At 49.0% G+C, this 8024-nt stretch overlaps 1 long non-coding RNA gene across 1 annotated transcript in view; it reads right to left on the reverse strand.

Moving 5' to 3' along the window:
* The window catches only part of LOC129010068 (uncharacterized), a 28810-nt gene extending 21127 nt beyond the window's left edge, over window positions 1-7683 (reverse strand). The window contains exons 1-2 of the long non-coding RNA XR_008492917.1: window positions 7616-7683; window positions 980-1113 (exon numbers count right to left, since the gene is read on the reverse strand). This is a non-coding gene — a long non-coding RNA (uncharacterized LOC129010068). The remainder of the gene's footprint in view (window positions 1-979; window positions 1114-7615) is intronic.
* Between the last annotated feature and the right edge of the window lie 341 nt (window positions 7684-8024).

Genomic DNA, 8024 nt, shown 5'->3' on the forward strand with positions numbered 1-8024 from the left:
GGAAGCGAGGGAGACAAGGCGTCCCCGAGTCGCCGAGTCCCAGCCAGAGAGCGAGGAGGCGCCCTCGAGCCCCGCCGCCCCCACCCGGCCCCCGCGGCCGCCCCCCGCATGTTTGTCCAGGGCAGGCCGCATTGATCCGCCGCGGCCGCGCCACCGTCTGATAAATCCTGGCCGCGGTAATGAACCTCCCCGCACACCGCTCACAAAGCACACACTAGCCCTGGCCCCAGCGGTTAATATTTAACTGAATAAGGGCCATAAATATGGAAAATGGGACTTTTAATTAAATAAGCAGCTTTTAAAAGGGCCCTTGGGCGGGAGAGGCTTTTGTTTAAATATGATTGATTTGACATGTCCTTTAGCTCTCACACTCTCCCGAGCTCCCTTCCGACGTTAACTCTTGGCCCCCGGCCCCGGTAGCAAGTTGGCGAGGCCAGACCCTGTTCTGCTGGAGGGAGGGGGCTCCCTGCTGGAGGAAGCGGGGTACGGTGGGAAGGAGGTGCCCTGGGGACTGGGATTGAAAATCCGGCTGCCTGGGCCTCTCGCATTTGGCTTCACCCCCATTACAAGCTGCCTCCATTTCGCAGAATGTGTATTTCACCCTAAAAGAAGGGGCTAGTGGGCTAAGATGCCTCCAGATCCGGGGGCATAGGTTCCCTTTTAGAAGCCACGCCACCAGCTGCCTGTCCTTTGGCGGCTCAGCTGGTGGTCCGTCCTTCTGTGCCTCAGTTTCCCCATCTGTAATATGAGGATAACAATAGCACCTACTCCACAGTGCTGTGTTCGGATTAAGCACATCCCAGACCATGGGAGTGCCCACAGTGTTTGCCAGGATTCCAGCTGAGGGCTCTGTGACTGCTGCGAGGCGCGAGGCCACAGAAGCAGCTCGATGGGCACATTCTCGTATTTAGCGCCGACCCCTCATTTGCATTTTGCACTGAGCCCCGCAAAAGAAGTAGCTGGTTCTACTCATACTCACCCAGAGGCTCACACTCTTGGCGGCTTATGACTCATCTGACGAGCTTGGAATGCTCCAATTTCAGGCCGGGAAGAATTCAGCAGTCAGGGAGGTCTGTCTTCTGCCTCCAAGCTAATGGCCTTTACCTTTCAAAACTTTTCCAAAAAAAAAAAAAAAAAAGAAAGAAACCATATCCCATTATAAATTTAATATTTATGAAGCACCTTCCATACACCAGATTCTGCACATGCCTGACCTCAGAGCCCTGTCGTCTGCCCTACTTCTTGGGTGAGGAGGGATCTGATGCCCACAGACGCCAAGTAACCAGTCCAGAGTTGCCCAGCTAAGAAGCAGCCGGGATTTGAACCCAGGCTGCTTTGCCTCCAGTGCCTTAAGCCCCCTGTGGGCCTATCCTGGTGCAGGCCCATGCCCTGGGACTCATGTCTGATCTGGTCCTGGCTTCTCTGAGCTGACGTAGAAGTCACCTCCCTGGATAATTCTGACATTCTCCATTATCTAAGGAGGGGGATGATGGTGGTCACACAGCCTCCTAATTTATCAAGACTCTGCCCCTTATGCCCAACCACCGTTTCTTCCTCTCCCCAAGTCAGATAACTTAGTTTTTTCTTATTCCCACTCACAGGCTGCCTCTTCCAGGAAGTCTTCCCGGATGCACTCCGCTTGTTATGGTGGATCCCTTTTCTAACTCTTCCAGTATTGGTGAGTGTAGTGAGCATAGTGAGTATTTGACTACATTCTACTGTATTGTCATTTCCTGCAATCATTCATTCACATAGTCAATTACCATTTATTAATGACCTATTATTTTATTTCTCCAGCTTTAAGATGAACTTGTTTTTCTTTTTAACATTTTGAAACTGGGATCTAGTACATATATAATGCCCATTTTTATTTGATCCGGCACTTCAGAAGGCTGAGGCAGGCAAATCACTTGAGGTCAGGAGTTCGAGATCAGCCTGGCCAACATGGCAAAACCCTGTCTCTACTAATAATATAAAAATTAGCTGGGCATGGTGGTGCGTGCCTATAGTCCCAGCTACCCAAGAGGCCAAGGCACAAGAATCACTTAAACTTGGGAGGTGGAAGTTGCAGTGAGCTGAGATCACACCACTGCACTCCAGCCTGGGTGGCAGAGCGAGACTCCATCTTAAAAAAGAAAAAGAAAGAGAAATGCTCTAATTAAATGGATGCTGCCTCTTATAACGGATGGCATTTTCAGACTGTGGAAATAAAACCTTGTGCCTAGTCCTGTGCCAGGTGTTGGAAGGATTGGGGGAAATCAGACAGACTTTTACTTTGCTTTCTGCTCCCTGAAAACTTACTGTCTAGTGCAGAGTATATTAAGAAAGCACCCTTCAGCTGGGCATAGTGGCTCACGCCTGTAATCCCAGCACTTTGGGAGGCTGAGGCGGGCGGATCATCTGAGGTCGGGAGTTCAAGACCAGCCTGGCCAACATGGTGAAACCCTGTCTTTACTAAAAATACAAAAAATTAGCTGGGCGTGGTGGCGGGTGCCTGTAATCTCAACTTCTTGGGAGGCTGAGGCAGGAGAATCGCTTGAACCTGGGAGGCGGAGGTTGCAGTGAGCCGAGATGGTGCCATTGCACTCCAACCTGGACAACAAGAGCGAAACTCCGTCTGAAAAAAAAAAAAAGGAAAAGAAAAAAAGAAGGCACCTTTCTTTCTAATTCCCAAAACTCTCAATTCTCACTTGTTCACTCTTTTACACTTTTACTTAACCCTCTGAATTCTCATGGCCAAAAAGGTGTTCCTCTCTTCCTAGGAATGGGGTGATTTTAGTGAAGGTAAGAGGTTATGGACATTAAGTGTTTATATTCTGCCAGGCCCTGTCCTAAGATTTATCATGTATTATCTCATTTAATCCTCACCACAACCTAATAAGGTCAGTGCTACTGTAATCACTACCAGTTTGCAGATGATGAAAGGAGGCTCAGAGACATTAAGTAACTGGCCCAAGGCCACACAGCCAGTGAGTGACAGAGCCAGAGTCAAATTCAGGCAGGTCTGGCTCCAAAGGCCTCACCCCAACCTCAGTTCTTTCGACCCTTCCTTCATCCTCCCCCACCGCACCTGTGAGCTCCAGGCCCATCACAAAAAGGAGGCTCAGAAGCTCATCGTCCATCAACAGTGCAGCAGGGAGACAGCCCCGAGGAGAAAATGGAAGCAGACCGTCTCCCAGAGGGGCTGTAATCAAAGGTGTCATGTAGAGAAAGCTGGAAAGAGCCAGAGAGCTCCATCAGGAGGCTGGCCTGGAGCTCTGTGTCTAGTGACTAGTCTGTAGGAGACCTCTCCTTTGGCGGGATGTCCAGTGCCAAGTCCCCAGGGCCAGCTGCAAGGACAGTTTATGGTTCATGCACTCCTCTATAGGGGCTGCCAGCGGGCTGGGGATGGTCAGCAAAACTCCCTATGTCTGTGCCAGCACGTCTGTTGCCATGGTAACTCCTCTCAGGTATCACCCGGTTTTGGGTCTGTTTCCCGGGCTCAGTGTTGGGGTAGGTAGGGCTGAGGCTGGTTTTGGGATCGAGGCACAGGGCTGGTGCTGGTGTTGGGGAAGAGGCACAAGGGCCATTTCTCATGCAGACCACCCACGGCGGTGGCAGGGGGTTGGGGAGCACTGAGCGAGGCATCTGTATTCCTTCCTTGTAATCCCAGAGCAACAGAGGACAAAACCCTTTGTTGAGTACATTTGAGAAGAGACCTCCTCCCTAGAGAATCTCCTCCCTACACCCCTCAGGCTAATGGTTGGGGCCCTGTACATTCCACCTTCCCGGTGACTCTCCTGCTGGCTCCATTTCTTGCCAGCACTCGGGTGCACTCACTACCATCTCCTCGTGGACTGTTGTCCTCCTGACGGGGCTCCCTGTCTGGCAATCTGTCCCCATGGAACCATCCTCTACAGGTGAGCTTGATTTATCTATTTATATAGAAACAAAGTCTCACTCTGTCGCCCAGGCTGGAGTGCGGTGGTGCCATCATAGCTCACTGCAAACTTGAATTCCTGGACTCAGTGATCCTTCCACCTCAGCCTCCCGAGTAGCTAGGACTACAGGTTTGTGCCACCACACTTGGCTAATTATTTTATTTTTGTAGAAATTGGGGTCTTGCCTCTGTCTCAAAAAGGAAAAAAAAAAAGAAAAGAAATTGGGGTCCTGACCTCAAGCCATCCTCCCACCTTTCACTTTTGAGTAGCTGGAACTATAGTTGTGCACTGCCACGCCAAGCTTATTAATTTTTTTTTTTTTTTTTTGAGAGACAGGATTTTGCTGCATCGCACTGGCTAATCTTGAACTGGCCTCAAGCGAACCTCCCACCAAGGCCTCCCAAAGTGCTGGGATTAAAGGCATGAGCCACTGCACCTGGTCGCAGATGTGTTTTCTTGAGCCAAAGGCCTCCGCTTGCCCTGTCCCTCCCTACTCCTTTCCCAAGCACTGGTCCATCCAGGCCTCCCTCCACTCACTCCAGGCCACATCCATGCCGTGGGCAACGTGACGCCCATCAGGCCCAGGAAACACCAGAAATCAGTGAAGCAGGGAGCAAAGGTCGGGGTGAGGCCAACTCTTTTTGGTGTCAAAGGAGATTACGAGTCCGGCTCTCAAAGTTGAGGGCTGGGGCCAAAATCAGCCTGTGATCCCAAGTGGGATGAGTTCAGAGGTCGCCAGCTGGTTCCTTTGTGTGTCAATATTAACATGAGAGTCACCTAATTGGGGTGGGTCAGCCAGTGGCCAGAGCCAGGACACACATCAGGAGAAGAGAAAGGGCCCGATCATGCCCCAGGCAGTGTTGGGTGCTTGGCATAAGGCAGCTCATTCATTATATTAATATTACTACCTACTAATACTAATATAGGAGTAGTAGAAGAATAGCAGTAGCCACACACATTGAGTATCTATTAAGTTCAGGCTTGGTGGCTGGCACTTAATTCATTAAATGGCCTCATCGTTCCAACCTCTCTAAGAATTAGATTCTGTTGCTCCCTCATCCTACAGTCAAGGAAACTGAGGCTCTAAATGGTAAACCAGTGAGCCGTGTTCACACAACGTGAATGGAGGAGCAGAGACTTGGACCCAGCCGTCTGTCTCCTTGCAACAGAGGGATGACATCTCCATTTTACTGACGAGGAAAGCAAGTCTTTGAGATGGATCAAGGCTGTCCAAAGCCACACAGCTAGTCAGTGACAGGGCTGAGTTACAAACCCAGGTAGGTCTTCTCCAGAGCCCACAATACCCTTATTTTATTTTATTCTTTTCCTGTCTCAGGAAAAGAATAAAAGGCTGGAGTGCCTTTCATATCTCAAATGCTCAGTAGCCTCATGAATAAAATGGGGATATTAATATACCCTCAGTGCAGATGCAACATGAAAATATGTGTTAAACCTTTGCACATGCTGTTCCTTCTGCACAGAATGCTTTTCCTTGTTAAAATTAGCATCTTCTTTGTTAACCTAGCATCTAACCTGCACTCTAGGCTGGAGTACAGTGGCATGATCATGGCTTACTGCAGTCTTGAACTCCTGGGCTCAAGTGATCCTTCCACCTCAGCCTCCTGAGTAGCTGTGATGACAGATGTGTGCTAATTAACCAGTCCTGGCTAATTTTTAATGTTTTTTTTAATAGAGACAGGGGTCTCACTATGTTGGCCAGGTTGGTCTCAAACTCCCGGCCTCAAACAATCCTCCTGTCTAGGCCTCATGAGTCACTGGGATTACAAGTATGACCCACCACACCCAGCCTTCATCTCATTCCTTTTAAGCTCATCCCTTCTATGGGTTCTTTGAAGGCCACTTGTCCTTCTGTGTGCCACTGTTCCTGCCTTCCTGGACCTAAGGGAACAGTGACTGTCCATTGGCTGATGGATGAAGACCTGCCATCTGCATGGCTCAGGCTAGTCATATACAGACCAGTGCTCATCTCCATTGGTTTTGGGTCGAATGAACCCACGTGGACACTTGCTGGAATCATAGCATCCTAGTAATTTCAAATGCTCACTTCTGTGTATGCTGAGTCCAAAGAAACACTACTTACCTAAAACTTTTTTTGTTTTCAATTTTTAATTTTTATCTTTGGAGACAAGGTCTTGCTCTGTCACCCAGGCTGGAGTGCAGTGACAGGATCCTAGCTCACTGCAGCCTCTAACTCCTGAGCTCTAGTCATCTTCTTACCTCAGCTTCTCAAGTAGCTAGGACTACAGGGATGCACTACCACACCCAGCTAATTTTTAAAATTTTTTTGTAGAGATGGGGGCCTCGCTATGTTGCCTAGGTTGGTCTCACCCTCCTGGGCTCAAGCAATCCTGCCATGGCCTCCCAAATCACTGGGATTATAGGCCTGAGCACCCAACCTCCTAAAACTTCTGATTAGAGTCTAGTGCAATAGCAGTTAATGCACTGACCATTTCTCAAAGGCCTGCTCTGTGCAGGGTACTGGAGACATAGTGGTGAGCGGAAACTGACACTTCCCTGTCCCCCTGGAACTTACATTCTAGTAGGGGAGGTGGACATTAATCACATAGTCATGCCTAGAATGACACATTGATTCTTTAATGAAAGCTCCAGAGGATGGGACAATTTCACAGAGCAACGGGTCTTGGCCAATGAGGTTAGGGAGATAGCTCTGACAAAATGACTCTTGAGCTGAGACTCTGAAGATGAATAGATGCTAAGTCAGCAAAGAAGAGAAGGAAGAGCATTCTGTGCAGAAGGAACAGCATGTGAAAAGGTTTAACAAACATTTTCCCGTTTCATCTGCACTGTGAGGGGAGATATTAATATCCTCAATTTACAGATGAGGCTGCTGAGACTTTGAGAGATGAAAGGCCTTGCCCAAGGGCTTCAGGTCTGGAGGGAGCAGCAGGAATTTGATCCAAATCTGCCTGCCTCGGCCTCAGCAGTCCGATGCCACATTTTGACTCTCTTCCACACTGGTGCTTAGAAATAGCATCACATGGCCGGGTGCAGTGGCTCACACCTGTAATCCCAGCACTTTGAGAGGCAGAGGCAGGTGGATCACTTGAACTCAGGAGTTCGAGACCAGCCTGGCCAACATGGTGAAACCTCGTCTCTACAAAAATACAAAAATTAGCTGGGCATGGTAGCGCATGCCTGAAATCTCAGCTACTTGGGAGGCTGAGGCATGAGAATCGCTTGAACCCGGGAGGCAGAGGTTACAGTGAGCCCAGATTGTGCCACTGCACTCCAGCCTGGGCGACAAAGTTAGACCATGCCACACACACACACACAAAAAATATATATATATATCTCATATATACATACATATATATATATACACGTGTATATATATGTGGCATCACATGATGATGGGAAGAAAGCTGCTTTTGGGAAAAAAATTATGCAAATGGGCCAGACATTTGTGTCAGACAGAGCTTTTTAAGCTCTGTCTTTTTAACTCAACTCACACTGACTTAAGCAAGAAAAAGGAAATTTATTGTCCCATGTAACAAGAATCCAGGAATGGAAGACTTTAGGCTCAGCCGGACCCAGAGGCTGAAACAAGATCATCAGGGCTTTGTGTGTGTGTCTCTCTTCCCCTGATCCTGCTTCCTGGGTGTTAGCTTCCTTCTCAAGTCCCACGAGATGGCCCCCGGAAGTCTCTTGCTTACCCCTTCCTCGCTGTTAGCAGTTGCTGAATTTCGAGAGACTCCTCTTTTTCAGCCGCTCCAGGGAAATGCCCCTGGGTTGGCTCTGATTGGACCAACTTGGTCATGTGCCCATCCCAAAGCCAATCAGTGTAGTTAGAGAGCTGAAATGTTCTAATTGACCAAACCTTGGTCACCTGCCTATCCTGGAACCAATCAATGAGGCCAGGGGCTGGACTCCTTTGGCGGGTGCTGGGTCATGTGATCACCCTTGTATCTGAAGCTGGTTCAGCCTCACCCAAGCTCTATGGACTGAGCATGTAGGAAAATAGGAACAAGGAATAGGGAATGCTGGAAAGGAAAAAAAAAAAAAAGGCTGGACCCCCAAAAAACTCAAAATAGAAAAGTCAGCCAAGCGTGGTGGCTCACGCCT

This window comes from Pongo pygmaeus, chromosome 10 (assembly GCF_028885625.2).
Source record: "Pongo pygmaeus isolate AG05252 chromosome 10, NHGRI_mPonPyg2-v2.0_pri, whole genome shotgun sequence".
Taxonomy (NCBI): Eukaryota; Metazoa; Chordata; class Mammalia; order Primates; family Hominidae; genus Pongo; species Pongo pygmaeus.